The sequence below is a fragment of the Lepisma saccharinum genome, chromosome 6 (assembly GCF_977018435.1).
Source record: "Lepisma saccharinum chromosome 6, izLepSacc3.1, whole genome shotgun sequence".
Lineage (NCBI taxonomy): Eukaryota > Metazoa > Arthropoda > Insecta > Zygentoma > Lepismatidae > Lepisma > Lepisma saccharinum.
The window spans coordinates 20734226-20758796 of NC_139234.1; the positions used below are offsets into that span (position 1 = coordinate 20734226).

Consider the following 24571-nt stretch of genomic DNA (forward strand, 5'->3'; position numbering starts at 1 on the left):
GATCTAGAAATATAAAGATAAACATCTTGTGGTTTAAAACCTTCAATAATGAAGTCATAATTCACTGAAATGGGGTCTCTAAGCGGTTACACTTACGGAGACACATAGAAAATATGAACTTAAGATGTAAAATACATTTTTATTTAAAGGTTTCTCTAGTACATTTACGAGAGTGTAGGTTGAAGAGATAAAATATTCCAAGACAAGGGAGTGAATCTAAAAGGCATTTAATGGATCTACATAATAGCAAGCCAGGGTGAATTAATGGCAACATATACGACGATTGTACATAAAGTTGTGGCAACACTGCCGTAAGGAATAGATGGCAGCACCAACAGCACATGAAGTGCTGCTAATTTTGTCAGTGTGGATTTACCAGCAGGCCGAAGTGAACGAACATCGTAGCGTGAACCGTTCCAAAGTAGGTTCACACAGGAGAACAATGATCGTAGATAAAGATTGAGTCAGTGTTGCCACATGAAGGGAAAATTTCCTTCAGTGCAGGGATATTCAGGTAAAATGTTAGTGAAGAGGGAAAATTATGAAAATGCAAGGGAATTTGAATATGTCCAACTCATTTTGCAACATTACTAATTTCTTTCGTCACGTTCTTTATTACCCAAAATAAACCCTAGACCCTAATTAAAATTTTGAATATGGATTTGGAAAAAAACAATATGCTTTAAAACTAGTGTGATAACACTTCCAGTGTTAACATAATAGTAATTGTCATGAAAATTTTCGTATATTCTTCGCAAGAGATACAATTTGATATCATTATTATAATGTCTAAGCTATCTCACCATTTGCATTCATTCAATCAACACTAGTATTTTAATATTTTAAACTATAACGAAATCCATCCATAAAAACTTGAAGTGGCCAATCAATTATTGACGCCCTAAATAAATTCGTCAAATAAAATATGTACGCTCTGCATGAAAATTTGGAAATAATTTACAGGCACCCTGTATTTTAGATTTAAAAAAATGGTGGTGAAAAGGATTTTGTTTTAAGCTATCTTGGTTAGAAGTCAATTTCTAGCAATATAAACATGCCCCGTGCAACAAATCTCCCCACCCCATCCACATAATCCAAAGAACTGGGCAATACGTTCAATTTAAGCAATAACTTTTAAAGAAACAGAATGGACTTGCATAATATATTATGTATTAGCCTAGCCTCCCGACAGATTCAAGCACTTTATCGAAACGAGGAAACCAATCTTCCTAAATAGAAATAATCCATCAACAAACATAGGCTCCCGCACGAAATTTTCTAACAAGAATTAAAATCGAAAACTTCCGTCCACATGTTCACGTCAACAAAAAAAAAACAAAAAACAAGTGTTTAGAGCCAGAGGAAAGACGGCACATTGTCACACTTCTGTCATTTGTTATAGTTTTTTTCTTTTTAAGGTAAGCAGTGGTAAGATTTCTTCAGTAATCTACATACGTTTGTATTGTGGACTTGAAAGAGACATCCCAAAAATCTGTGGGTTATGCACCATCTGTTAAATCAAAGTGCATAGCATAATTAGTAGAAAAAGGGTGTCGAACTTTATTTTCTAAGTCCTGCAAACACGAAAAATGCTTAAATTAGAAACAAAAAGTTCTCAACAGATGGCACTGTGTATATGTATTATACATCTCGATTAGCTTTGTTTTGTACGGATCTATATAAACGAATTCATATACTCATATGAAGTCTATTAATATAATTGTACATTATATTCTTATATAATACAATATATAATATATACAAGTACATATTATGTTATAATATTATGTCGAACACTGAGTTGGAGTTGCGATATTTAAAAGAAAAAAGTAGGGCCTAAATGAAAATATAAGTGACAACTTATAAGACAACTCTTACATACAACGAATTGACATACTACATAATAATCAAGAATCTATTTTAAAGTCAATGAAGTTTTCGGGTTTCATTTCACATGACGAGTTAAAAGTCATAAATTATTACATCAATATCTTCAAAACGCATAGAATCAAATCATTAACATTTCGAAGTATGTATTGGACCGATAGATTTGTCTTTGACCTTTATCATCAAATCCTTGCATCACCTTGAGCTGCCATCTTAATTCAAATTTAGAATTTTAAATAAAATATCGTAAAATGTAACCGAAACAGTAAAAATTAACAAGCGATTGGTGATAAAAGTGTTGAATTTCAAACCGATCATTATTAGAGAAACGGGTAGCACGTTACTGTGTTGAATTAATAGAATGACACCAGTTGCCATGGATAAATCTGAATTTTACTTTTCCAGATATAGTTTCTAATTTAAAAACATCACCCTTGGAAAGAGAAAGGGGGATTTCCATGTAGTGGTACTCTAGTGATTTTTTTTTCTTCTTTAAGATTATAGTCTTTGATTTGATTTGATTTTGTTTTAAGTCCACTTTGTGCACAGTAAGGCTAATCGGGACTGAACCTACAGTTTAGAGTGGGATCCGAACCACTATGTGCCTCCACCGGGTATCGAACCCGTCAAGATTATAGTCATATGATATTCCCTTTATGGGGTGAAGGTGTATTCAGACAATTCCATGGGAGGCTACGTACAGGTATAAACATTAGTTCCTCAACAATCCCGTAGATGGTTACGCACAGGTATGAAAACATTCATAATAAAAAATGCTGTGGACAGCATAAAAATATTAGCTCAACAAAAATTTCTTATAATATTTTTAAAAACTCAGCTTCTCAAAAAATTCAGTGGATGGCTTCACACAGGTAGGCTATTTAAAACCCTTAGGCTCTACGTCCTAAAAAATATCGCAGATGATTATGTACAAGTGTAAAAAAAAATCTTAACTCCTCAAAAAAATGCCGTGGTGGGCTGGGTGCAGGTAAATCGTAGATCCTCAGAATGATATTCGTGGTTCGAACTTCTATTCGGAAAACAAAAAGTTTACCCACTAATTTTTAACTTCAGACACAATCCAGTACCCGCTGATGAATATGATTTTAGTGCAACGAAACGTCATCACAAGACGGAAAGATAGATATGTACTATTTCCTTCGTCCCGCAACACCAAGTAAAGGGCTTGCGTATGACGAATATACATGTGTTGAAGTGTGTAAATACTTTGACTAACACAGATTCCGTTATACAACCAACCACTACTATTTGGTATTCTCGGTTCTTCGAACACAATGCTCTCTGGCTTTACTCTTGATATTTTGGGGGCGTGGTCTCACTTCTGTCATCTCTTATGACCTTGTGATTGGTTACCTACAATGGTAAATTCAACAGAAGGCTATGGTAACATCCCAGAACAGAGTGATAGCTTACGAAGGCGAGAATTAAAAGAAATGTACAAAAATCTCTGCTTAAAAACTAGAACAACGAATAAAATTCAAACTCACCGTGAAGCAGCACGTCAGAGCCACCTGGTGTTGAAAATCCTAACAAATGCTGATCCTGAAAAGTAAAAAAGATACGTTACAGTTATAATTATTTTTTAAAAATAAATTCATATATATTATGGAACATAGCGTGTTTACCTCAAATTATCAAGCGTACAGGGAACGTATCTAATATTAGACTTCTTTAGATTCCATTAACTTTTCAACCTACTGATAAGCATTCATTATCACAACAGTTTGCATAACATTAGCTCCATCCATTCTTTTCTGGTATAACAATATAATTCACTTCTAAATTTTACTTCATTTTCACCATAACTTTCTACCTTCACCACGCTACAATAATAATTTTAAAATATATTACATTCTACTAAGCGAACAGGAATGAATGTAGGCTATAGAGAACCCTATTTCAACATCACCCCAACATGCATTCACGCCATGTTAAAGAAAAGCTAGCTTTACCTATATCTATATACATACATATAGAATTTTTAAGTCCACTTTATACCCAGATCAGCTAATCGAGACTGAACCTACAGTTTAAAGTGGGATCCGAACCAATGTGTGCCTCCACCGGGTATCAAACTCGGGGGAGGCACACATATATACGTACATATACATGAGGGAATAGCGGGCCTCCCCCATGGCGCAGTGGTAGCGTCATTGCCTTGTAATCAAGGGGTCCCGGGTTCGATACCCGGTGGAGGCACAAGTGGTTCGGTTCCCACTTTAAACTGTAGGTCCAGTCCCGATTAGCCTTACTGTGCATAAAGTGGACTTAAAACAACAACTCAAACCAAACCATGAGGGAATAGTTGCTGTCAGAAGGAAGAACTTTGTGTGCAAATAATAATTAGAACCCGGATTTTTATGTAATATCAAAGTACAAAATATGTACATAAATATGTAACAATAATCGATAAAATATGTACCTAAATATGTATTATCAAAAGGATATGTAGCTAAATATGTAGTATTACAGAATATGTAATATTAATAATAATCGAGTATCCAAGCAATTTCAAGAATTCATCTAGACATTTATTTTGTTTGAACATATTCAACGTAATTTTAAAGGCATAAGTTGTTCAAATTAAAATTTGTATCAAATTTATGAACTCAATGAAGCACAGCAACGTTCGCATATTTAAGAAACAACTTTTGTCACCTATTAATTACTTTTCACATCGCAAATTATTGTAGAATACGTAAATATGTACAAGAGCTCTTCGTAACTTCCGAAACAAATTGTAAAAAAAAGCATCTACAGAAAAAATAATCGAATGAAAACCCATAGCTACTTTTGTACTTTTTTGTACCGATGCCAAGTTTCTAGGTGCTTTGCCTAAACTTAAAAGCGAAACGAAAATATGTAACCAGAAAGGGGAGGGGAGATAAACTCTAGCATCCTTCGATAAATAACAGTTCCAGTATTTTTTTTTCTTCTTCAGCCGGTCAATTTTAGTTGGCAAGTAAGCACTATGCATCTCGTTGATTAGAAAATCTGACATCAAATGAGATACAAATTTTCTTCATCGTGTTTCAGAGATCGACAATAAAGGGAAAAGGAACAAGATAGGAAGAAATTGCCGAATTATGTTGTTTTATGTAAAGTAAATTAGTAAATGCGTAAAATGTGTAATATCCTTGCAAATATGTAAAAATATTCAAGATAAAACTTATGTAAAATGATATCAGTTACACAATTCGTTGACATTTTAGTGTTCAAGGTACGTATCTAGAAAGAAATAGAATATCCTAGCTCTAGTAATAATAGTACAATTAGCAACATTACAGTATTTCTAGTGTGACAGACAATTTTCAAAAATTTTTAGTAAATAATTATTGCTTGCAGTAGCGCTTGCGATATACGAGTGTAGATTTACCGGCTATTTAAGCTTATCAAATATAGCAACAACTTTATTGTTGAAGTAACATGTACTAACTTTGAACCCACAATTTAAATTAGTTTGCAGAAATCTCGCGCACGACCGTGCAAGAACAGGCAACGGAGAGAGAGATATTAAGCCAGCAAAACACTGTTGCCTAATGATACGGTCATATCTGACGTCATTATATCACACAGCTATATTAATTCACGTGCAATCAATGGAGCTACAATTCAAGAACAGTAAGCCTAGTTTGTTTTGATAATGGAAATGGACCCTAAAATCCTAGTCTAATCCAACATAGAGTTTACGCAGGTGTGCTCGACGATAATCTGCGTTTCCGGGAATTTTCGTATGATGTAGGTTGGGACTTGAGAGTTCGCTAAATTTTGCACAAAACTAAATTCTAATTACTTTTTTAAAACATAAATCGAACACAAATGTGTGAAAATTTACTTTGAACTTGTCAAGGAATTGCATATGACGTCATCTAATAGTGCTTGCAGACTATGCTTAACGGATCCACCTATAGAAATTCCACCTTGGTCCAGTCAAAAATATAAGATTCGAAACATTCCAATTACAATATCACGGTTGTAGACTTGAGTTGTGGAAAGATGTTAGCAAATAATTCCTACCGATGTGTTCGCAGGATGGAAGTGTTTATTTGAGCCAAGCAGCTTTGTGTAACAAAAACACAGTCTGGTTTCTCGAGAGAGAATACTTCTTATTGGCCTACGTGTTGTCATATTGTATTCCTGATGAGGAGCTATGCGCAAATCATCTACTTCTATCTCCCTCGTACTTTCAGCGAGAAAACAAAGAGATAAATAATCTTCAAAAGCATATGAAACATGAAACAACAATCCTGAAATTTGGGAAACTTAAATTCTTTCAATAACACTGAATAATAATTTACCTGATCAAGAACGTTTCCTAGAAACATCTGTTGCGCAATGCAGGAACCGATCACCGGAAGAGAGTCTATTATTGAACTTGTGCAACAATGCTCGACGCATATTGTAAGTGACATGTGAAAAATGGTACAAACTGTTGCACATCAATCATGTTCTTCTGTGTGGTCTCTCTTGGACAGAAACGCCAGACGGGCGAACACATTCAATAGCCACAGCTGCACTCGACAACCGATTGGTCCGAGCGACAATCGTTAGATGACGCAATGCTCATTTTATCAGAAACTTTGTTACATTAAACGGCCTAACCAGGTCTATCATTTTTCTGTATAAACAATAAAAAATACAATTTAAAAAAAATCTCTGAAAGCTCTTTGATCACAGAATCAAGAGCCATGATTAAAATTATGTCATCTTCAATCTATATATATAAAAATGGATGTGTGTGTGCGTATGTGTGTGTGTTTGTTCCGGCATAACTCTCGAACGCCTGGAGCAATTTCAACCAAACTTGGTACACGTATCACTTGCAATCTCGAAAGAAATTCTGTGGGGGTACGACACCCCTGTCACCCCTATGGGTGGGGGTGGGAAGGGGTGACGTAAAAATAATCGAGAACCACCGATATCAAATTCCGCACAAACAGACATCCGTTACTCTATGCAATCCGCACAACGATAGTGTTTCTCGGGTTGTCTAACATTCAGGCTGTGTTGCGAATGGAATCCATACTTTTCGTGGCACTCCCACTGCGGTTCAACTCCAAGTTAATCACCTATCGGCATGGGAAGTGAGAGGGGGTGAAAAATAAAATGCCACAAATGACCTAGACTGGTAATTGGTGACATTCACGATCACATTTAAAATTAGTTACATTTTACACTATAGTTAGAATTCATTATTTTCCTGTCTAATTCAAGATTGGGATAAATAAATACCCGGGCAACGCCAGGTAATCAGTTAGTTGATTATAATATATAATATAATAATAATAATAATAATAATAATAACCCGTGGCTCAACAGCCCTTGGCCAGTCTCCGTCCCACAATCCTACTTAGAGGTGTGGAGATCTTCAACCGGTAATTGGGTGATGTGGGGTCAGCAAGTCGAACCCTCAGCCGTTACAGGAGATTTTTATAACCGGGTTACGCTCCTCACTCGTAGCTCACCAATTTCCTCAGCGATGGTGGGTTGCCACCGGTCCTATACACAGGCCGAAGATCCAGAGACTGAACCCAGGGGAACTCGAACTCATGCCGTCCCGCAGTCGGGAGTCCAAAGCACAGACAGCTCCTTAGACCACACGGCCACGGAGGAGGACGATTATAATCGATAATTATTGCAATACTTTGTTACATTCTGTATACATTTTAGGATGGGCTATATAGTATTTTATGTGAATGGGGCGAAAAAGTCATATTTAACTTTAAGAGTTTGATTCAATGATCTGATTAAGGACGCCAACTTATATAGCTGGGCTAGCTAATATAGTATGTCGACTGATCAAGAGATTGTGTTTATCAACGCAGAATAAGGTACACTAGAATCTTGTATTCAGATATACATATGCATGACTGTTTTCAAGACCACTTTATGAACCGAAAGATTAGCCAGGACTGGATTTGAAGTTTAAAGTGGGGTCCGAACCGCTGTACAATTTGCTTCCACCGGGTATCGAACCCGAGACCAATTGATTTACAAGGCGACGACGTTACCACTACGCCATAGGCAGGCAGTCAAAGTCCCTCCGGGATTTTGAAGTTTGCTCGTGCAGTAGAAAACCCACATATAAGAGCATAAAAGCATACTATGGCTGTAAGGTAAGCTCGTGCATATAGCATCGTGTCATGATGGCACATTTAGGATTCTCAATCTCGGCCATTTTGGAGGTGGTGTGTTCAGCACCACGCTCCGGCCGCCTTTACCTCCCAGGATTGCCCCCAGGTACCCATTGATTTGAGGCTGAGTAAGCCCAGAGCCTCTCTATGCGGAGACAAGGCCGAAAAAATTCCGGCCTTCCATTAACCACCCCGGGAGTCGAAACCGGGTCCCCCCCGTGGCATGTCTTCAACCTGACCTGCTCACGGAAGTCTCCTTGCTTTCTATATTCTAATAACATCAGGGGATCAATATAGATTATGCATTTGATGTTCTATTTTTAACGAATTTCAGGCCATAGAGCAGGGCATGACACCCACCAACACACCGTTGACTTTCCAAATCAGCACACTTCGACAAAAATAAATTCTTGGTTGGAAGCTCCCATTTGGCCAAGGCTAATCTTCGAGATCCTCCAAGGATCCGTATATATTTTTTTTTCTCGTGGCTCCTCCCCTGACAAGCAAGCGCAAGGTTCCGAACTTCGCTCCACAACCGAAATGGCAGGCCATTAAAACCTGATATCGCCAAACTTGGCCATAAAGTTCACGATCGAACTCGCTCATAGATGGCTCTGAGAATCACGTGGTCCACGCAGCGTGACATTTATTTCCTCCTCGCCTCTCTGATGACCTTCTTTATCTTTTCAATTTCCACCGAGAGAGCGCGACACAATGGAAACCAGTTATTGGGAATCATTTTCTTAAAGGAGCTTCATCAGTTGTTGAAATATGGTTTTGCACTAGCTGTGAAGATGAAGTAAGGGGAAAGTCATTTCCGTATTTGAGAGTCTATTTTGGGGGTGTTAATGTCTATTTTATTTGTGCAAATTTGATGCCATCCATTGATGGATTCTGGAAATTCCAGACAGTGCTGTCAACAATGACATAAGACAGTCCTGTCATCAATAACCAGAAGACAGTCCTGTCATCAATAACCAGAAGACGGTCCTGTCAACAATAACCAGAAGACGGTCCTGTCAACAATAACCAGAAGACGGTCCTGTCAACAATAACCAGAAGACGGTCCTGTCAACAATAACCTGAAGAGAGTACTGTCAACAATAACCAGAAGACAGTCCTGTCAACAATAACCAGAAGACAGTCCTGTCAACAATAACCAGAAGACAGTCCTGTCAACAATAACGAGATGACAGTATTGTCAACAATAACGAGATGACAGTATTATGAACAATAACTAGAGGAGAGTATTATGAACAATAACTAGAAGAGAGTATTATGAACAATAACTAGAAGAGAGTATTATGAACAATAACTAGAAGAGAGTATTATTAACAATAACTAGAAGACAATATTATTAACAATAACTAGAAGACAGTATTATTAACAATAACTAGAAGACAGTATTAAAATAATATGCAACTATGTCATACACAGACACTTCCAGAGCATGCAGAGGGCATAAACACCAACAACTTTTCTTTCTGCTTGATGGTACAGAACCTCATTTGGAAGCTACTTGTCCTCGAGAAACTGTATTTTCTATCTTGTATGTATGCAGACACGCTTCACAGATTCACGGTTGCCATTGTCATGCATTTTTTTCTACAGCAAAGCATATAAAAGGGGCTTTAGCACTGTAGAAACATTACCATGCTGGCAGAAAGCAGAAAACTGGTTTAGTCCAGTCCATCTAAGACTGCTACTCTTCTATTCCGAATGAAGCGCAGTGTAAGAAAACTTGAGCAGTGAACAACTGATACCACCCAAAGTTCTCGTTCGTTGCGTTAATACGAATGGTGAGTAAATGCACCAGATATTAAGAAAGTATTCAGTCTCATCCATACTATGCATAATCTGTTTCCATATCGTTACCTCAATATCACAATGTCAACTACCCGTAGCGTGTGCTCTGCGAGGCGTGGACTTCCCAAACGACTTTACGGCGTATCCGCAGATATGATACAGAAGACAATACAATAAAGCACATTTTGCACGGCCACTTGCCTAAGGACATTATTGCCACTTTTACGACTTTAGAAATATGGTCGGGAGAAAGTGGGCGTTGAATCGAAGAGTCATTTCCGTGTTGGAATCCCTCTCCTGTTGAAATTAAACTCTTGAAAGCTGACGAAGAGCTTCAACTGTCCACCCTTCCGCTATGCAGAGCGGTTTCATTTTTTCCCCCAGCCAGAAGCAATAAATCACACACCGCGAATTCGTCCTCCTGCGGCAATAATCGAAAAGTGACCCATTTTCATGACGAATGATGCTTTCGCGATTTATTTCCGTGGCGTATTGGCTATTACTGGGTGGGTCTGATTACTGATTGGCAATTTTTGGATGAAACGCGTTCGATTCTCGAGAGAACGCAACAGTAATTCTGGGTGCAGAGTAACGAGGTGCATGCTCCCACCCCATCCAAAAGTAGCAATAATCACCACATTTGTAACAAATATTTTCCAATTGTAAGCTTGTTCATGAAACAGGAATAGTTTCAAGAATGTAAATATAGGTTTATCCTGAAAGATAGTGACCGACTGTCTCCTGCCCGCGCAGGAGTGCGAAAAAGTGATCGATTTTACCTGAGCATGGTTGTTTTTGTGTCCTCCCCCCACTCATTTCCCCTCTCACGCGTTCGTTGGTTAATCCCCTTTTAGTCACTACATGCGCAGAGGTCTCGTTTTTCCTCCACAAACTCTTGGGACAGAGTATAGTAAGCTTGCTTTCATTTACATATTCATTTATTATTGTCATTAGTATTGTAATGAAAATTTGGAGTGTGTGGATGCGAGCGCTGGTTCTAATGCATAGCATGCGCAAGAACTGTACTTGATATGCAAAGCAACACAGTACTGACAGCCCCAAATTTTTGACAACAGACCACATAATATTTTTCACGAAAGCAACCCTATGGTCGTTTTGGAAGTAAGTTAACCTTTAAAACCCCTAAAACGCCCCCCACCCCCCCAATGGCAAACCCTGATGTAAAATATGTTCCGAGACTCAACTGCTTTTGGATCTTCCTACTGCTGCGCAAAAATCTTACATCCAGCGAGTGGGGCCCCCCAATAATTAGTCATATTATTATTATTACATATTTGCTGTAATGATTCGTGGTGGAGTGATTATTGTAATCGGTAAATAACATATCTATTAAAAAATAATGGATGTACAGGGTGAGTCATAAGTCTCCATACAAATTGTGAAAACGATGACTAATGTTTATTTTTCCTTTTCAGGCAGATGAACCAATGAAAAAGAGATGCCTCAAACGAAGGAAGAACGGATTGGCATCATTCTGTTGGCTGGGAGTGGTATCACCCGTCATGTAGCATGTACATGCAATGCAACCCACAGAACGCAGAAAACCCATGACACCGTGGCCAAACTTCGTCACCGACGAAAGCAGGCCTGGAAGACCAAAGACAGCAACAGATGAATCTGTCCCTCTGAATTTCTTGATAAGTTTGACCACGGTGTCATAGGTTATTTGCGTTCCGTGTGTTGCATTGCATGTACGTGCTACATGATAGGTGGTACCACTCCCAGCCAACAGAACGATGTCAATCCGTTCTTCCTTCGTTAGTGGCATCTCTTTCTAATTGGTTCACCTGCCTGAAAAGAATAAATAAACATTAGTCACCGTTTTCACCATTTGTATGGAGACTTATGACTCAGCCTGTATTGTTGGTGTTCATTAATATTATGATACATGGGTGTGAAAATTTATGATATTTTTTTGTGAGTTTTTAACTCAAAAGAGTTTGAGCCCACCCAATGGTTTTGAAAAGTTGGCGCCTCTGATTGGAGAGAATCCTTTCTCGGACTTTCAGGACACGGACATGTATTTTTTTCTCGACAATTCGTGGGGGGCAATTCCCCCATGCCGACCCTGTCCGTTTGGAATCCTTTTTAAAACAGAACATGTATTTCCCGCCGGGCGATTCGTACTTAGTGCATCGACTAAGTAGATTCGAATCCGTTCGAAAGTATACGACCCACTGGGGCCTAAAGATGACGTTGCCAATGCGAAAATAATCCATATGCTCCACTACTGCAATTTCTTTGTTCCTAACGGTTACAAGCTAACCGCTCCTTTCCTGGCTATTGTTCCCAAACATGCACCGTATCAAACGTGTTCGGACCCGTCAACAATGCAGGTGACGATAACAGCTAACAATGGCGTAGCAATGCATTTATTAGAATGCTTTTATTGACTTGGGAATACGTTACGTTAACGTGTAAAAAATTAATCGTATGCGGGTCTCACATGCAGACCATGTGAAAGCAAGAGTTGATTAAGGAATTAAGGCAAGCTCTGCCTAGCATTCTTACACCACGTGAAATCATGAATATCTAAAGCCGTCCGCACACGTTCAAATTAATCTTGAACAGCGCGTTGAACAATCCGTTTGAAGGAAGTGACGTCACGTTTACCTTTGCGTGTGTTTTCGTTAGATTCATGGAGTTTCGTGAGTTGGATTGAACAGACGAAGTAAAAAAAGCAGACAGATGGAAGGGAGTGGAGAATCGTAGATATCCTTCGGTTCGCTCAAGAACTTCTATATGTCCTCTCACGATAGACAATCTATTAGAAGAATGGGTAAATTTCCCATATCCGGAAAACGGCTGAAATTTGCTAGTTCATTTAATTTCAATATTCGCACTTACGTATTCTGCATTAAGAAACATTGTTGAAGGTGGCATTTCGCTTATTTCACGGAAATAAACTATATTTGCAACATATCGAGTAAGTTTTCTTAGTTTCTTTTTACCTTCGGTAACACGCAAAATGGCGGTCACAGTTTCGCTACCGTATTCGGCATGCAGTGTTTCCACCCCACTACACCCAAAAATACCTACGTAGCCCCACAAACCACTGACGCATAGCCCCACGAACCATTAATACATAGCCCCACGAACCATTTCCGGTAAGGTTAGGTTAGGTTGGGTCACGTTTAGGTTAGAATAGTTAAAAATTAGAAAAAAATGCGTAGCCCCACACACTATTCTCGCATAGCCATACGAACCAATGACACATAGCCCCGCAAACCATTTGCGGAAACGTACCTTCTTCAGTTACAAAAACACATGTTTGGAAACACTGACCGGGATTACGTCATCACACACAGGCAACATCCTGCTGGAAGGAAATGGATGCAACAGCTTTCGTGCATTGGTTACACATTTATATCGAAAAATAGATGATTTACCGACAAAATTCAATGAACGATGCGAGAAAACACTTCTCCGAACTTCCACAACTATAAAGAAACTGCATTCGGTAAGTAATTTCTCCTGTAAATTTGAAGAAATCCGTTTTCCGGATATGGGAAATTTACCGAAGAATGAAACCACAGATTAAACTATCAAATTTCATGTGTGTCCTCTTCGTCAAAATGTATGGAAATAAATATTACGTAATTTTTCACCGATAGGAAAGAAGAAAACTTTTGCTCCTAGGTTGCGCTGTACGCTAACCAACGCCCGACCGATAACATTACACTCTCCATCTTCCAGTCTGTCTGTTTCCATTCTGAACACATGAAGAAGAAAATATATAATTTATCTCGAGATTGTTTATTTGTCTATTAAAAGAAACCACGTATGTATATGCTTTGATTTGCTTTATTTTACTTCGATTCTTGTGCCACTTTTGGCTAATTTGCGAAGATGGAAATGAGTGATGACATGATGAAATTGATGAATGGACACTCGCAAACATCCACGCCCAGGCCGGGATTCGAACCTGGTACCCCTAGCGTCGTAGCGCGATGTGCTAACCACTCCGCCACCGAGGTCGGCTGCATATGTATATGCATTTGAACTATAGAAAATCCCATGTTTTACATATCATGTGTTACATTGAATGTTCTTGGGACATTCATCAGGAAGTTAAAAATAGTTTGGTGTGTTTGTTTTAAAGAGTGTGTGCGTCTGAGAAGAGTAGTAATGTGCATGTGTGTTGGATATTGTTCTAGGTATTATTTTCCTCCAATATATTAACATAATTGTGTAATTCAAAGTTTGCATTAATCACACGGTGTGAAAATATAAAGCAAGTCAGTCAGGTTCGTTCCCAAGCAGCATAAACAAACATGCCTTGGGCCAAGTATTACTTCATTTTGATCACACGCAATATTACTCCGGATAATGTTCATCTCGTATTTTTCTTTGCATCACTGCTCAATCTGCTGAGAAGTATATCCTTGAATGCTATACAAGAATTTCAATGTAGGTTGGGTTGTCTATACGCAAGGCGTTTGGTGGTCCGACATCGAGGGGCAACTTCAGTAGGGTCGTTACAACCCAGCTGTGTGAAAGAATACATTACAATGCGTTATCAGGTCCGAAACAACTAAGTAACTCTCTAGCCTTCTTAAACCCGAAGGTTGATGGTTGCAGCAACACAGGCCTTCCATCTGTCCCTATCTTGAGCAAGATCTATATACTCTTTTCCATCCCTACCGATCTCCTTTAGGTCTACCTCAACGTTGTCCCTCCATCTTTGTCTTGGCCTTCCTACAGGTCTCTTACCATCAGGTTTCCCAACAAGAATCCTGTAAACTCCTCTTTTCTCTCCCATTCGTGCCACATGGCCTGCCCACCTAAGTCTTCTTGATTTAATTATTCTAATAATATCTGGACATGAATACAAATTATGTGCTTCTAAATTCGAAACAACATAAAAGATATTCAGATATTAAAGCCTTTACTTTACTACAAAGGGAAAAATACAAATGCGAATAGGTTTAAAAATCGCACACTAATTATCGGTCTTGACCACTGAGGGAGCAAGTGGATAAGTCTTCTTGATTTAATTATTCTAATAATATCTGGACATGAATACAAATTATGTGCTTCTAAATTCGAAACAACATAAAATATATTCAGATATTAAAGCCTTTACTTTACTACAAAGGGAAAAAGACAAATGCGAATAGGTTTAAAAATCGCACACTAATTATCGGTCTTGACCACTGAGGGAGCAAGTGGATGGATCAGAACGGATCTTCTCTTTCGGCAGTTTCCTGCCTCCCAGATGGTTAACGTCACAGCCTTGTAATCACGGGGCTCCGGGTTCGATACCCGGTTGACAACTCGTCGGATCACACAGTACACTGCAGGTCGAGTACAGATTAGACTATTTGCGCATAAAGTGAACTTAAAATTTAAAAAGTTTGTCCTGCGTGCAGGTTATTCCACAAAGGATTTTGCAAAAATTCACTTTCTCCGTGCATGACAGGCGAAGGATGACGGAGTCGGGAACCGTGACTTCTGTGCAGGGCGAGGAAGATTAAGAAGAGACGCAAACATGGTCACTGGGTCAGGAGGGAGCAAAAAAAGGGCTTGCCCTCACACGCCCAGGGTTCAGAATTACTGGTCTTTCGCTAGGAGAGACTCTCGCGACCTCGTTGCCCAGTCGACAATGTCAGGAAGTCCGATGACACTTGCATGGACTGTTACGACTGCTACGAGATTTCCATGACGATTCCATTGTTAGGAATAGTAGCATTTATGAGTGACGAAACAACAGGGGTGGCGCAGGCAATTGACCCATACATATTTCCTTGACCACTACTTGGATAATTCACGAAATTATAGTCTATTCAAGTAAAAACCTTACTCTGACAGGTAGTTTTCAGGTCACGGATAAAAGTTAATGATAAGCGCTGAAAGCAGAGTCCGCTTTCCCGGATCCAATATCAGAATATACATATGGGACATTCCATTGTCACGCGTGGGACACGCGGACTAGATTTATAATATTAATGTAACTATTAAGGGGATGGGTGAGGGGGGGCAGTCCCCCCCCGCAATTGTCGCCATTTTTGTCCCGGCACTATACTAAACCTTGGGTTCTAAAACCTTGCCCCCCGGTTTTAGAACCAAACCGCCACCACTGATTCTACTGATAGTTAAGCACCATTTAGTAAATTTCTCGTATCGGACAAACGGATTTCTTCACATTTACAGGAGAAATTACTTACCGAATGCAGTTTATTCATACTTGTGGAAGTTCGGGGAAGTGTTTTCTCGCATCGTTCATTGAATTTTGCCCGTAAATCATGCATTTTTCGATATAAATGTGTGACCGATGCACGAAAGCTCTTGCATCCATTTACTTCCAGGTGGATGTAGCCTGTGTGTGATGACGTAATCCCGGTCAAGCCCGGTCAGTGTTTCCAAACACGTGTTTTTGTAACTGAAGAAGGTACGTTTCCGCAAATGGTTTGTAGGGTTATGTGTCAATGGTTCGTGGGGCTATGTGTCAATGATTCGTGGGGCTACGTAGGTATTATTGGGTGCAGTGGGGTGGAAACACTGCATGCCGAGTACGGTAGTGAAACTGACTGCCATTTTGCGTGTTACCGAAGGCAAAATTAAAACGAAGAAAACTTACTCGATATGTCGCAAATAGAGTTTATTTCCGTGAAATAAGCGAAATACCACCTCCAGCAATGTTTCTCAATGCAGAATACGTAAGTACGAATATTCAAATTAAATGAACTAGCAAATTTCAGCAGTTTACCGATACGAGTAATTTACCCAATTTTTTCTTACATTTTCTGTGCAATGAAATATGAATCTTAACACTGTTGACTAAACATAACTACCCTTGAAATACTTTCCCAGGTTTATAGCTACAAGTGAACAATTTTGTGTCACGGGTGGGATAGACGAAACACTGTCTCTTTACTTAATGAGAAATGTATTATAATTTCCGTGAATATTCAAACGATGAAAAATAAATTATTCAAGACAAAGAGAGAAAAGGTAATTGACCTTTGATTATTCTAGTGGAGTTGAGGGGAGAAATGTAACAGTTAAAGGAGAAATTAATTTTTGTTTGGTATCACGAGTGGGACACAATAGAAAACAAAATCAAAAGGTTAAAATAAACGTACACTATGTAAAATACCTTCTAACTTAATTAAGTATTCAAATGACACACAATTTTAGATTGTTCACCCACAATACAGGATAATGTTACAGCTTTGTATTTATTTTTAAAAATTGAGATTCACGGGCACTTTGACATGGAATACCCCATATTACTTTTCTCTTTCTAAAATATAAATCTTTAAAACAAGCTGGCGTGCACGCTGACCATAATGTTGGCGACTGCACATCCTCCGCAATTCTGCTCGCTGACTTCTTTTGCCCACAATTCCCGTACCTAATTACAGGTTCTACATTCAAGAAGTCAGTTTTCGTCTTGTCTGCTTAAGCTAGCTTCACGCCAACAAGAAACGATGCAAGTCAGCGCGTGCGTGTGTGTGTGTGTGTGTGTGTGCACGTGCGTGTTCGGCCCCTACCTTCATTTCTGGAAAAACCAAGCCTAAGACGCTGCACCCATAAGGTTTCCACAAGCCTTACCGTAGCACACACCCTCCCTCACCCACAACCAAACAGATTATCCCACGACATTACCAGTGAGACGAATATCATGATTTCGCTTACTCAGCCATCAATTACTGCAATATTCATGATCCAATACGAAACATGCAATCTTTTAATCATTAGACACCTAAGCACGGGAAGAAAATTAATTAGCCACTATCTTCACGGATCTACACGAAAAATGAGGAGTTCTATCAATTTCCATCCGTTTACGTGAAGTACAGAACTTAAACACTAGATGGCAAAAGCATCACGTTCTATATTTATCATTCGCTTGAATCAACCAGTATACACATACTTATTGTACTGTACGAGTAGATGAAAGAATAATTTAGATCCCGTATATGGTTTATGCATTTCTGGTCAATTCGATACATAAACGTTGCTCTTTGTTGAGAATTGTAATGTCACTTGGAATAATATGGGGTGATGCTCTTCTTTCATGTGTGCTGTTTCAAGTTAATTCAGTTCGAACATGCATTAGTTATCGGTTGGTTCGTACGAGGGTCACTATTTATATTTTGAGCCTAACAATGAAAAAACAGGAATTTGGCATTTTCGAAGTATTCTCCTTCATGGTCAATACACTTTTGCATTCGTTCGAACCATTTGTCAAAGCAGTTTTTCCAATCTTCTTGAGACACCTCCATAATATGTTTTTTGAACGCATCAACAGCGTCTTCCGCCGACGAAAATCGTTGTCCACGCAATTTATTCTTGACATTCGGGAACAAGAAGTAATTGGGTGCCAAATCAGGACTGTACGGCGGATGACCCATCAATTCGATTTTTTGAGTGTTCATAAAGTCGGTTGTTAGACGAGATGTGTGACAGCTGGCATTGTCTTGATGAAGAATGATCCGACGGCGTTTGTTTGTTTTCCGTATTTGACCGAAGACCTCTGGCAAACAAATTGTTGTGTACCATTCAGAGTTGACCGTTCTACGTTCCTCTAAAGGCACAGTTGCCACATGACCAGTTTTCCCGAAAAAACAGGCGACCATTTGTTTCGATGTGCTTCGAGCGCGAACAACTTTTGTTGGATTGGGTTCATCTTGAAACACCCATACAGTCGACTGCTGTTTACGTTCCGGCTCATATGCATATATCCATGATTCGTCACCTGTTACAATCTTATATACGTCTTTTGAAGCACCACGATTGTATTTATTGAGCATTTGTTTGCACCAATTGACGCGAGCGTCTTTTTGAGTTTTTGTCAAATTGTGTGGGATCCAACGAGAACATACCTTTCTCACAGCTAAATGATCATGTAATATTTTATATATGCTGGTGGAACTAATGCCTATGGTTGCCTCAATCTCACAGTATGTCACATGACGATCTTGCAGTATTAGGTTTTGCACAGCATCAATGTTTTCTTGAACAACTGATTTTGGACGACCTTCGCGAATCCCGTCGGTGAGCGAATGGCGGCCACGATTAAATTCGTTATACCAGCGTTTCACAGTGGCAAAGGATGGAGCTTCATCGCCAAATGTGGAAGTAAGTTGATCGATGCACTCTTGTCTTGATAATCCACGTCGAAAATCGTAAAAAATCATCGCACGAAAATGTTCACGAGTTAATTCCATTTTATTGTTGTCGCGCAATCTCCAAGGCAACATAAACAACACAAATCAAGCTATTGACAAAACATTTGAAGTACGTTATGGTCAATAATGCCAGACGATTTCGTGCAAACGTCAAATCGCGCCTAACTTCAATCAGTGTTGCCAAGGCTCAAAATATAAATAGTGGCCCTCGTATGAACTTTCCAGCCTGATCATTACCAGTGCGTAGTTAGAGATCGGTTAGTTCATTGAACTCTCCAGCCTAATTATTCCCTATTTTTGTGGGAGCAGGAAAAGGTTTATTATCCATTTTGCCTTGACTCATCTCACTCAACAGGTCGCTAGGTGCCGTGGCTTGCCGCGAGTTGATAGCTTCCTGGAGATGAGGCCTTGCTCGAAAAAGGTTTATTATCCAGTTAACCAATTGTGTCACTTTCATCCTCATTGTTTACACATGAACGCCTCAAGGGTTTTTCAAAAAACGATTTTTTTTCGAAAAAGTGTCTTTCGGGAAATAAAATATAGTAGGGAACCTCACTTTTTGATTCTTCCTTGTACATTCAAGCAGTCGAACCAGATGGAAGCAAAATGTCACAAATGAAAGGAATACTTTTTTCAGGGTGAGAATCCAGAAATTCTACATTTAGGGATACAAGAGTTACAAAAATACTTGAAGGAAGAATACTAAATGAACATCTGTCCCAGTGCAAGCCTACTTCTTGTGTCAGATAAACAAGCAAGAATAAAAAAAGAACAGAAAATTTTAACTTGGGATTTCGAGTTGTTCACTTTACCAGTAAACTTAATTAACAGGCCCCCGGGAACGGAAAGTTTCTTGTTTCTGGCTACGGCAGAAGTTAGACAGTGGACAAAGTTCCTAAAGCTTCCATTTTCATTCCAGCGTGAATCAATTATGAAAAAACTATGCCAAAATTAAATAATGAGCAAAACGTAGGGACAAAAGAAAAGTAAAAAGTATGAAACGAAAAAGTGAACAGAGAGAACATTTGTTAAATAAGCAGCGATGAAAAAACTACGGAGTCATTCAGGAATTATGACTTCTCCAGAAAGAACGATGGAGTGCATTCCAGTTTGGCCTAATGGTTAATGAGCACAGGATCACGGGGTTTAAAATCTGGCGGCCATTTTAGGCGAAACAGCTGAAAGGAAATTTTGATATCGCAAGTATAATCGGTGAGGTCGAAGTTCTAGGTCGTCTGAAGCTCTTCTTCCCCGCCAGAAAGAAATTGAAGTTCTGACTTCTATAGGTGGTGAAAGAACCGGCTAGTGGTGAGGAAGGAACCACGTAACCTGTATACGAAGTTGCGACTCTCAAACTGACGCGGGCCGCTAGCGGGAATAGACTTACTGTTCAATTAGACAAAATAAACAATCAAATTCAGTCCGCTCGCTGCTCTAAGCCTTCAGCATTGGTTGGTTCAGTATTACGTTCAATACGAGAGCTTTCGATATCAGTTCGTGTTCGTGGATTTCCAATACATTTTTCGAAGTATGTAGCCGAGTTGTTGATATTTACTGCCACAAAGCAATTCGCAACACACGACCTATAAGTTTTTAGGAACATTATTCTTTATAGCACTGTTCTACACAGTGACTCTCGGTAATCTTACACTAGTTCTTGACTCGCTTGTCTATGGGTAACAGTCTGAACAACCTTCTCAGCAATCAAAACGACTGGATATGGGATAGGTATGTACCCTTCTTACAGCTTCCCTTGTGCATTCCTTGCAGTGAATGGTCTTTCTGGGCATTATATTTTATTATCTGATCTGTGAAGTTAAATATTCACTAATGAGTCACTAATATGTAATCCTCGCTGCTTCGTACCCCCGCATAAGTACTAATGGAGTTTTCGAAGGCGAAACTGCAATGACCAGACGTAATTCCTGGCTAACAGTCCACGATAGACATAAGTTACGGGCGAGGAACATCAAAAACACAGGAAGTTAAGCAAAAAACATTATTTATATCACACAAAAAATCTTCTGATCTGAACCAGGTAATAAGACCAGAAATAATTATCACTTAAATAATAAATAACGACAGAACTATAAGTGTTTTGTGACGGTTCAGTAGCATCTTGTATGATTCGATCAAATTTCATTTGCATAATTTGACATTTACTGGTGCTGTATTGCAGATAAATTTGTCACTAGTTATTCTTCAGTCCAGAAGACATTCTGGTCCGATAGGCAGGGTGTCTGACTGCCACGCAGGGGACACGTGTTAAATTCACAAGCTTGGAATATTTTCGACAATGTCCCTGCATAAAGCTGCCCTGAGGATCGCCCAGCCTCTTTGTCAGTGGGCACCCACGTGCACTATGCCGACGTCGAGAATGTATGAGACTACCTCCATATCCACACTCCAATTCCATGATAGATTTACTTTCTAGTATTACTTAATCATACAACCCCTTCCCCACCACATCTTTCATCATGCATCTTGATCCCCCCCCCCTTACTTCCTCGTGGGGGTTCTACATTATAGCAACTGCACTCAAGATCCCAGTATCAGTAAGCGAACCAAGGACACCACAAAAAAAAAAAAATCTTGACTTCAAAGCAGTGACGGAAACCTAACCTTATTCTTTCTTAAAGACTTTTTTTTAACGCTGGTTAAGCTTCTGGTCACAAATAATGAACTACTTACAACCAAAATTAACAGAAGCCTTTTTGTGAGTGGCAAGAAGACAAAAATGCACATAAATTAGCATTCTGAGTGAGCCTACTGTTGGCTTAAGGATGCTTGAGATGTTTTTCCAATCAGCTCCTTATCCAAGAGCCGTCCCAATTACCACGAATTTCGTGCCTCAAATAGCCTTTCCGTTTACAAGGCTCACAAATAACACGTGCAGTAATGACGCCATGGTGACACACCTGGGAATGTGGAGCGATAGAAAAACCAAAGGCATCCTTCCAGGAAACGTCAACACTCCTTGTTTTCCCCCAATCAACTAGAATTTACCTCGATCGGTTTGCGAGAATCAAACAGCAAGACAAATGGGAAGGTTGTCTAAAAGGTAGTGATGCATCAGAACTTATGAAGAAATGAGACCACTAGTGGCACGAAAAGAGAGTACGTGGAAGAATGTCCAGTGGAAATGTGTAGAACGTAGGAAAGAAATAGCGTGGAATGATTAGAAAGATGTTGAGGAAGAGTATGCGACTATGCTAATGAATTCAGTAAAGGAAAGGACAAAATGAAAGAAAAAAGACAGTCGGGAACAATGTGCAAGGCTGTGTCTGAGCGAATATAACAAGACAAAGGACAGCATGTGAAAGATAGTGTAGAAAAACCCGATAGAATATGAAACAAATGAAAGAGCATGAACGACAGAGTCAAAAAACATATGGAAATGTCAGAAGTGACCGAAGAAAAGTAAGATTAAGGATACCATGAATGAGGTAGAAGTGTGGAATCAATGGAAAGGTGCCAAAACCAGAGACGAGTAGATTTGACTTTCTGTTAGGAATATTTGACTAGGCGTAAATGTGACGGATGAAAAAATAATCATGCCTTTGCGGGATTTCACTTAAAAAAAGAAAAAAATAGTAGGGGAGATTTTTCTTAAACAGAACGTAACCATCCCTTAAGAATGGAAAGATATTGAGTACAGCAAAGGAATACGTTTTAAACATTGAGTTAAGTGGGAATCATAGAAATATGATGAACACAACAATTTAAGAAAACATTGAACCAAGAAGCACTGAACCACACAGGAGTGAGAAAAAGTAACAGAAAGGAGCTTTCTTTACATCGCAGTACTCAACGAGAGGTCGAGAAAATTTTTCTCAGCGCTTCCTGTGCCCTTGACAAACGCCACTTGCAAAATGGCTCATTTCGAATAACGGCACTAATCATGGGAATCTTTGAAATTTCTGGGTTAAGGTTACGTAACGATACGAAAGCCGTTCTTATCCAACTATGCATGGAGTAGTGACAAACTATGAGCACCACGCCTTTGTATACTTTGTAAGTCGGAAATTTCCTCTCACGCTACTTTGGATTCTCCTACATCACTAACAAAAATGAAGGGAAAAAAACACAATCTACAATAATATGTCATCTTTTTTGAAGTCAGCAACGTCACCAGCGAAAGTAAGTCGAGTGGGGGAAGATGGGTATTTCAAATAGAAGTCCTTTACCAAAAAGGGAATGGTTGGGAGACAGCATGAGGTAACAGATTTGAGGCGAAGTAGATTCATCAGAATGCAATTAGGACTCTTCCAACCATTAAGATTTTTAGTTTGGTTGGATACGTCTATACACTTGTGTGAGGAGGGATGAGGGCGAATTCCCCCTTTCTGGTTAGTGTATCTTCCTCCGCTTGCAAGAGTTTTGCAACTAGGGGAATGCATTATACGTATATATATTAAAAAAAACAAACGATTCTAAGCATGATTCCCTTGCAAGTATCACACCGCGTATGCATGTGTTTGTGTGTGCATGTACACTGCACTAAAATGGTTGAATTCATTTTATTCTATGAAACTAGATGTTTTAGAATGTGGATGAAGAAAATTTGCATTATATCCTTTATTACAATGTGTTGATTTTATGTTGTAACGGAGAAGAGTGAAACGTATTTAAATAAATATGTAACTTTTCACATTTCTTACCAGACAAAAACAAATGTGTTTATTATCCAGATGTTACCGTGTGTTCAGATATTGGAAGATTCTGCATCATTGACAAAATTACATAATGATTTCCCATTCAATACACCCTTGTTGAATATGTTAATATTAACCCATCGCTTCATATGGCTTGCTTCATTTATTCCCTACAGAACTTCCATGGTGTACCTGGCAAAACTGAAGTATATTTAAAAAAATATCAATGGACGAGTTCTTACTACGAGTATGTGTACAAAATCATTTCCATCTAAAATTATACCAAATGTTAATTTGCATATTTACGTTCACGACGTTAAATTGTCGTTTCAAAAATAATTCAATAAATTATGAGCCGTCAGTGCCATCTGTTGGTGTGGAGTTTACCAAGATCTTCTGTCCAGACATGAAAGTGAATGGCTTGCGAAACAGGAGAAGACATGATTCTCTCTCTGCACGCAGGCATCAAAATTAAAATCTTTGAAGGCCATCTGACGGGAGTTGGCCAAACAATCGACCCCGAAGGAATTTTCCAATGGGAAGCATACCGTGGCACACTTCCCCTTCATTTCTTTGTCTTGTTTTAAGAAAAGCCGCCGTGAGGTTAATTATGATAATTATATTCTGCGACAAATGCATGCAAGGAAATCAGGCGTTTTTGGCATGTCTTCATTTACGAAAAAGAGACAAAAATTATGGATGGGTAAACTTATATTGCGCTTGTCCATAGCCACCCCTGGTTGAAGAGCGCACTGACAGACAAGTCGAACTTAGTGTCAGACAGTTTAAAACATCAGAGAATTCATATCATAGGGAATGTAAGGCGGGGGAAAAAGTTCCTATGGACTATTTATTGGTTTACAGAATGTCGTGATTTTATGGCGATAAATCTCGAGACCTCTGATTCTCT

At 39.0% G+C, this 24571-nt stretch overlaps 1 protein-coding gene across 2 annotated transcripts in view; it reads right to left on the minus strand.

The window, feature by feature from the left end:
- The window catches only part of LOC145988615 (uncharacterized), a 627408-nt gene that overhangs the window by 386529 nt on the left and 216308 nt on the right, over positions 1-24571 (minus strand). For both annotated transcript variants that reach the window (XM_083123628.1, XM_083123627.1), the window contains exon 3: positions 3396-3450. The gene's annotated coding sequence lies outside the window, so the exon portion shown is untranslated. The remainder of the gene's footprint in view (positions 1-3395; positions 3451-24571) is intronic.